This window comes from Notechis scutatus, chromosome 1, assembly GCF_049901735.1.
Source record: "Notechis scutatus isolate UNSWTSFEM ecotype Mainland chromosome 1, rNotScu1.2, whole genome shotgun sequence".
Lineage (NCBI taxonomy): Eukaryota > Metazoa > Chordata > Lepidosauria > Squamata > Elapidae > Notechis > Notechis scutatus.
This window is the reverse complement of record NC_142009.1, coordinates 299,862,562-299,868,607: the sequence shown is the minus strand read 5'-3', so window position 1 is coordinate 299,868,607 and position 6,046 is coordinate 299,862,562.

Genomic DNA, 6,046 nt, shown 5'->3' with positions numbered 1-6,046 from the left:
TTTTTCCTTCATTACTGTATTGAACTGTATTGTTCATTGACTTGCAAGAAGAAAATATGGATTTTCCAATAATACTGTGTGGAAATGTTGCAATTAGCTTATATAGGCTGCTGCTGAAATAGGTAACAAAAATTAAAACAATGCATGCATATAGATTCTAAAATTTAAAGCTTTATTTTACCCTTTTAGAATTATATATCTGTCTTCTTTAGTTAATGTTTATAAGTTTTAAAAAACTAGAAATTTAGCAAAGCTAATCACAATGGGGGAAAACTCTAAAAGTTTGCAGGGTGGAATACTTGGAATACAGTCACCTAGTATTGCACTGATTAGGGCTTTCAATGTTTCTATACACTGCTGATGTGAGTAGATCCTAGTTTATATTAAAACAATGTTTGGCTGTGGTGGTGTGGAGCTATGGTGGCACAGTGGTTAAAATGTACTATTGCATCTCAACACTGCCCACAGCCAAGAGTTTAATCCTGACAGATTCAAGATTGATTAATCCTTCTGAGGTCGGTAAAATGAGGACCCTGATTGTTGGGGGCAATAGGCTCACATTTGTAAACTGCTCAGTGAATGCTGTAAAGCACTATGGAGCAATATAAGTTTAAATGCTATTTACTCACATCAGCAGTGGCTTTCAGTGGCTTGATCTAAAATGTACAAGGGCTTTTAGATTCAGCCTAGTCAGAGACCATTTTTAATTTAGAGCAGTATTCGATGTATTTAGAGATGGTAGGGCTGATAATCCATACTTGTTCTGATACAAATGCAGTGTGGATGTCTCATACAGGTAGGCCTGAGGTTGAACAAAAAGTCACCATATTAGTTAGTGGATGGAGAGAAATCAAAAGATTTTGCCATTGCCTCCTTCCTAGGGCTGAGTGATCTGCCCAAGGCTTAATTCCCAATGCGGGACCAGCGCACACACACACACACACACACCTCCCTCCCTCTCTCTCTCCAAATTTAAAAGTCTTAAGTTTTCTAGAAAAAGGAAATATTTTTGAGCTACTATTTTCTTGTTTCCTGGTAGATGAGAGAAGCACCGTGTGTTCAATGCTAGGGAAATCCAAAAATAACAATTTGAAGTTAATCCTCCATTACAGCTTTCAGCTCAGAGAATAATTGAGGGCAGCTCCAGCCAGCCTATTTTACCACTGTACAGGTGGTTGTCCAATACATGAATGGTGAGTAATGCCAAGTCTTCCCTTATTTTGTATAGAGGCTCTGGCCCCTTCAGTAAGAAGCCTGTGAACTCTTCTTATTTTTTAAGTCATGCCTCACTCAAGTGCAATGGTAAACGTTCACCTGCTATTGGAGTCACAGCAGTCATTTCATATACCAAGGCACTGAAACAACTCTGCTTTGAACCTGCTAAAACATCCGAGTATATTTTAGATTTATAACCATAATAAAATACAGTGATTGTTCACCATATTGAAAAGAGGAACAAACTAAATTTTTGGTTAATTATTCATTATCCTGAGAAACAATCTCTGCAAGGTACAATTAAAACTAATTTGCATGCTGTTGATAGTTGATCTGGTGAAAACATTCAGTCAGCGTGTTATGAGATCTGGTCATAAAACCCTAACAGGGCCATAGAAAAGCCAAAATAGTCTTCCCAGAGTTCTTTTGTGTGAAAGGGAGTTTGCTTCACCCACTGTTTTTTTTAAAGACAGCTCTAGAAAGTACACTTGCTTATGAGCATTTTATCTGCTTGGAAAAATGCTTGCATGATATATTATCTGGGATTTTGACTTGTAAATAATTCATAAAACCAATCAAACACCTACATTCAAGTTAAACTCAAGTTCAGAAATGCATTTGGCACCTATAAATAATTTGGGCTACACTTAATAATGATATTGCCAAAGTTAAACAGTTCAATCTGTTCAGCTGTATTCACAGCCAAAGAAATTTGAGCACTGAAGAAATCTCTGGCATTTGACCCAGTTACGGCTGGTTTAAACTTGCAATGTGGAGATCAGCCTATGCATTTGCTACCAATATATGCAAACAAGATATTTTTAAATTATTTGCCATACTCCTACCCTGCAATTTTTTAGAAAGCAAATTTGAGATTGCTTCCATCATGACCCCAGACACAGTATCCCCAAGATGAAGGCTATTTTAAAATAAATCACAGGCCTACAATCATTTGCTGTCTTTATATCATGGTTATGGGACACCTAGATTTTCCTGGCAAAATAAGGCTAGGAGATGGAAATTTGTAGCAGGCTGGGTCTCCTTTTAGAAAAAATGGAGACTCTAAAGGTGGGTTGAGCAGAGATTCTAGGAATAGCCAAGTGGAGATCAGTGGGCACCATGCTTACCTACCTTTGTATTAGAAGAATGGACAAAAAACAAACAAACCAGTAAGCCCACAATCATATTTTATCTGAAATCTACCAGTAATTGGCAAAGGGGCACCTATTTATGACTCTACTGGCAACATTTATTTCTAGGTCCCATATTGACACAGGCTGCCTTGTTGAGCTTGACATAGTATGAAAGCAACATCGATCATACATCTCAGCCGTGAGAACTCCCCCTCAGGCTTACAACATTCTTCATTCAGAAACAGGGCATCTGTTATTTTTTTATCTACTGTATGATAAGGGCAAGAATATAACCTCAATTGTTTTGAATACATACACACAAAACATTCGTGCACTGACCAGCCTGCTACACTTTCATTTTAGTTTCAGCTGCTTTTACATTTCCTAAGGGGGGGACTCTTTGTCAATGATATTAAACTATCTTATTTACCATCAGTAGCAGAGAATTAAACTACCAAAAATTTACTATTCATCTAAAGCAGAGTAACAGATAATAGATAACAGATAATCCGAGTTGGAAGGGACCTTGTAGGTCATCTAGTCCAACCCCCCACCCAAGCGGGAGACCCTACACCATTTCTGAAAAATGGCAGTCCAATCTCTTCTTGAAAGTCTCAAGTGATGGCGCTCCCACAACTTCCGAGGGCAAGCTGTTCCATTGGTTGATTGTTCTGTCAGAAAGTTTCTCCTTGTTTCTAGGTTAAATCTCTCCTGGTTCAGTTTCCATCCATTATTCCTTCTCTGGCCTACAGGCGCTTTAGAAAATAGCTTGACCCCTTCCTCTCTGTGGCAGCCCCTCAAATATTGGAACATGTTATCATGTCTCCCTTGGTCCTTCTCTTCACTAGACTAGCTATGCCCAGTCCTAGTAACCGTTCTTCATATGTTTTAGTCTCCAAGCCCCTGATCATCCTGGTTGCTCTTCTCTGTACTTTAGAGTCTCAGCATCTTTTTTACAATGTGGTGAGCAAAACTGGATGCAGTACTCCAGGTGTGGTCTTACTAAGGCTTTACAGAGTGGTATTAATACCTCACTTGATCTTGATTGTATCCCTGTTAATACAATTTAGGATTGCATTAGCTTTTTGGGCTGCTGCTGCACACTGCTGGCTCATATTTAGCTGGTTGTCCACTAAGACTCCAAGATCCCTCTCACAACTACTGCTATTGAGCCTGGTTTCACCCAGTCTATATGTGTACTTTTGGTTTTTCTTGCCAAAGTGTAGGACTTTTCTCTACATTGAATTTCATTTTGTTAGATATGGCCCAGTGTTCTAGTCTGTCAAGATCCATCTGGATCTTGAGCCTATCTTCTTGGGTGTTAGCTATTCCTGCCAGCTTAGTATCATCTGCAAATTTGGTAAGTTCCCCTTCTATTCCCTCATCTAAGTCGTTAATGAAGATATTGAAGAGTACTGGGCCTAAGATGGAACCTTGTGGCACCCCACTGCTTACTTCCCTCCATGTAGACTTAGACCCATTAAGGACTACTCGTTGAATACGGTTTGCCAGACAGTTGCGAGTGGTGGTGCTAGAGGTGGTGCTATCTATTCCACTTTTTTCTAGCTTACTAAGAAGTAGGTTGTGGTCTACTTTGTTGAATGCCTCACTGAAATCTAAATATATTATGTCCACAGTATTTTGCTGGTCTACTAATTTAGTCACTGTGTTGAAGAATGAAATAAGATTGGTTTGGCATGATCTGTTTTTAACAAACCCGTGCTGACTGCTAGTTATTACTTTACTTGTTTCTAGATGTTGGCAGATTTGTTTATTATCTTTTCCAGTATCTTCCCAGGTATTGATGTTAGGCTGATTGGTCTATAGTTTCCTGGGTCTGTTTTTTCCCCCTTTTTTGAAGATGGGAACCACATCAGCTCTTTTCCAGTCCTCTGGTAGTTCCCCGGTGCACCAGGATTTTTTAAAGATATGGTGCAGTGGTTCTGAGATGACCTCTGCCAGCTCCTTTAAAACTCTGGGATGTAATCCATCAGGCCCCGGTGATTTGTGTTCATCAAGATCAGACAGGTGTTCTCTTACTATTTTTTTTGCTTATTTTAGCTTTTATTTCTGGTCTGTCTTTTACAGTTATGTTTTTGGTGGGTTGAGCTATAGTTTCTTTTTGCGTGAAGACAGAGGCAAAGAATGAGTTAAGCAGTTCTGCTTTCTTTCTGTTGCCTGTTACTTCCTTGCCATCTTCTCTCTTTAGTGGACTATTTCCTTGATATTTTCTTGTTAATTATACTGTATATTGGAAGAAACTTTTTTTTATTATCTTTGAGTTTTGTTGCAAGTCTTTGTTCGTTCTGAGCCTTTGCTATCCTGACTTCGTCTTTTGCAGATTCTGACTGCTGATATTCTGCCTTAGCTGTATGTCCTTCTTTCCATTTTTTGTACTTGTCCTTTTTTTCTTTCAATTTGCCAGAGAGAGATCTTTGTGCAGCCATGCTGATTTCTTCTTGCATTTCTTGTTTTTCTTTCTCAGTGGTATTGTGCTGGTCTGGACTTCTATGATCATACTTTTTAGAGTTTCCCAAGATTCTTGAGTTGTTTTCCCCTTTAGGATTTTCATCCATGGAATCTTTCCCAAGTTCTCTCTGAGTTTATTGAAATCAGCTCTTTTAAAATCCAAGACTCTGGTGTCATTATGTTCTGTTGCTTGTGTTTGTGTTATGTTGAATTCTAGTATGGCATGGTCACTCTCACCCAAGGTTCCTGCAGTTTCAACTCCCTCTATAACTACTACTCTGTAAGATTTAAGTCCAGTATGGCTGTCCCTCTAGTTTCACCCTCTACCTTTTGGACAACAAAGTTGTCAGCTAGGTTGGTTAGGAACTTATTTGATTTCTCACTTGGTGCAGAATTAGTTTTCCAATTGATATCAGGATAATTGAAGTCTCCCATTACTATTGTTGTGTGTTTCCTGCATATTTTTGTTAGTTGGCTGGCAAAAAGGACATCTATTTTTTCTGCTTGATTGGGTGGCCTATAATATATGCCTATGGCCATGTCATTCTTTTTTTCTTTTATATTGACCAATATGCATTCTAGGTTTTCATCTTTGGTTTCATGCATTTCTGTAGCAATATAGTGGTCCTTTACATACAGTGCAACTCCACCGCCTCTTTTATGGGGTCTTTTTTTTTAATAGTTTGTATCCTACCAGTATGTTCCAGTCATGGGTTTCATCCCACCAAGTTTCTGTTATTCCAACTATATCACATTTACCTTCATGTATTCTTAATTCGAGTTCACCCTGTTTGTTCCCCAGACTTTGTGCATTTGTATATAGGCACTTGAGATCTTTGTGTCTGACACTGTGTTTACTGTCTCCATAATCTGTGTTGTGCCTGCCTGCCCCTACTTTCTTGCCACCTGTTTGATTAATGCACATGGTATGGCATTCACTATTAAATGCTTGGTTTTGGTTGGCATCAAGGTTGATAATCTTACCTGAACAAACTTCTATTTTGCATGCACTGGTATCCTTATTAGTTTTAGGTTGCTGGGGACAGAAATGTTATGAATCCATTAATTCTCTGATGAATTTCAGCTGTTGTATTATAAAAACCCGTTCTGAGCAAGCATAGTAAAGTAGGAAAGATAGATTTAAGACTACTTTCAATGAAAAAATCAGATTATATAGCCCTGTATTTAAGACTACTTTCAATGAAAAAAATCAGATTATATAGCCCTGT